Source organism: Sander lucioperca, chromosome 1 (genome assembly GCF_008315115.2).
Source record: "Sander lucioperca isolate FBNREF2018 chromosome 1, SLUC_FBN_1.2, whole genome shotgun sequence".
NCBI classification, from domain to species: domain Eukaryota; kingdom Metazoa; phylum Chordata; class Actinopteri; order Perciformes; family Percidae; genus Sander; species Sander lucioperca.
Window position 1 is genome coordinate 45,844,806 of NC_050173.1, and position 2,044 is coordinate 45,846,849.

The following is a 2,044-nucleotide window of genomic DNA, read 5'->3' on the forward strand; positions in this document are numbered from 1 at the left end:
GTGTCTGATCATTGAGGACTGTGTTGGTTAAATGAAAACTAATAGCATTTTCACAAATATGTGTATATGTTTTGACTGAAGTGTGTTATTTTGCAAACAATCTAGGAATTATGCAAATTGAGTGTGGTGTTTGGATAATTGTGATTATATTTTGAAAAAAACAACCCAGTTTTCAAAATTGCGTGTAAACAGTTGAAAAAAACTGTAACTAAAGACATTTTCTGAAAAGTTGCAGCCACTTGATAGTTAGATGTGGCTCTACAAAATCACCTTTGTTGCTGGAGAACATGAGGGACTGGGTGGGTTGTCCTTTCCCCAGAAAGGTCTCGCTGGTGGAGGTGTTTCATCCATCTGATAACATAAAAATTGAAAGATTATGAAACTCAAGATTTTGTGTAATTTATTGATGTTGGGGCGGGGGGGGGGAACCAACCTTTTTAGCTGGAGAACTGGAGCAGGAGGGTTCATTATCCGACTTCCAGAAGGTTCTGTGTTGTGGTGGTGTCTGTGGTCTGGTGTCCGGTGGGCTGATCTGGACTGGATCTGTCAAATCAAGCCTTCTCCAACGCACTTTTTGGGCCTGCGACCTCTTCCCTTTTCTCGGCATCTTGCAAAAAAAGAAAGAAAAAAATACAAATGTGTGTGATCAAAACTTTAGTTAATAAATATTTATTATGAATACTTGAAAGGAGGTTTCATGTAACTTACCGTGAAGATGTAAACCTGTGATGTAGACAAGTATTCCTAAACAAAGACAAATTTAGCAGATATACAGCAATAATATGAAATTCAAAAAATAACAATAGCAAAAACTAGTTTTGATAAGTAGTCCAACCTTTACTAGTTAAACTTCAAACAACAATGAAATTTAACCTATTCCAAACCTTATCTAATACTGTCCTTTAATGCTAAATAATGAATGCAGTAAAACTTAGCTCAGTTGGTCTTAACGATGGGAACACTGGGAACCTAAAACAAAAATGACAGAAAATAAAATGAATTGCTCCTTAATTAATTGTATTGATGACATGCATTCATACAATCTGCTTACTTACTGAGATGTCACACTGCAAAAACTGTGATCCTATTTCAGGTTTCACACGTGTTAAAAAATAAATGTTTACAACCATACAGCTAAAAGCAGAAACCTATGATTTATTTGTTGCCAAAACATGTTTGTTTTTTAAATGTCCTACCTGAAAAGGTGACTCGATGAAGAAAAGATGAAGAACTGGGTTGTGAAGGTGTATGAATTGTTTGTCTAGAACAGAAAGAAACCAGTTAGCATCACAGCCATGTAACTGTAATAGCTTAACACATGAACTGTATCAGAAACATTGATTCATGTATTATTGATGTTGTCTTTAACAGGTCTATTACCATGTTAAATATGACTTGAAGAAGAAAAGGCTGCAGTTTAATAAGTATGTAATCAAATTGTTTAGAAAAAATGAATGTATTACTAATGCCATAATATAATCCTTCCAAATATGAAGCTTAATGCAAACAATTGAATTATAAAATAAAAACGCTAGAAGTAGAAACAGTTTAAATTGTATTGAAAAGATGAGCATTACTCACAGGTAACTGCTCAAAAGCTTACACTGTGAGTGAAAAAAAGCATTAAAATTTGCCAAAGAAATACTCCATAGCTTCAAACATTAAAATGGTATTTTTAATGCTACTGACTACTCACCAATAACTGCTCAAAGCCGTCAAATCTGTTGTTGAAAGAAAGCATTAAAAACTTCCAAAACAAAATGCCCTGCGTTAACTATATGTTACTATTCTTATAATACTTTAAGTTTGTAATGACAATTCCAGCTCTGAAAACTAAATTAACACGCTAGCCTTATAATAGACACACACACACACACACACACACACACACACACACACACACACACACACACACACACAGTTAATACTCACAATCAATCAATCAGAATTTATTTATATAGCACTTTTCATACATGTAAATTTAGCATAACATAATGACTTACTGACACAGAGACACACGCAAACACACACACACACACACACA

The 2,044-nt window shown here is 34.1% G+C and overlaps 1 long non-coding RNA gene across 1 annotated transcript; it reads right to left on the reverse strand.

The window, feature by feature from the left end:
* Nucleotides 1–268: 268 nt before the first annotated feature.
* LOC116062421 lies at nucleotides 269–802 on the reverse strand. Its single transcript, XR_004107961.2, has 3 exons — nucleotides 709–802; nucleotides 434–607; nucleotides 269–351 (listed from the first exon to the last, which is right to left on the reverse strand). It is a non-coding gene; the product is annotated as an uncharacterized LOC116062421 (long non-coding RNA).
* Between the last annotated feature and the right edge of the window lie 1,242 nt (nucleotides 803–2,044).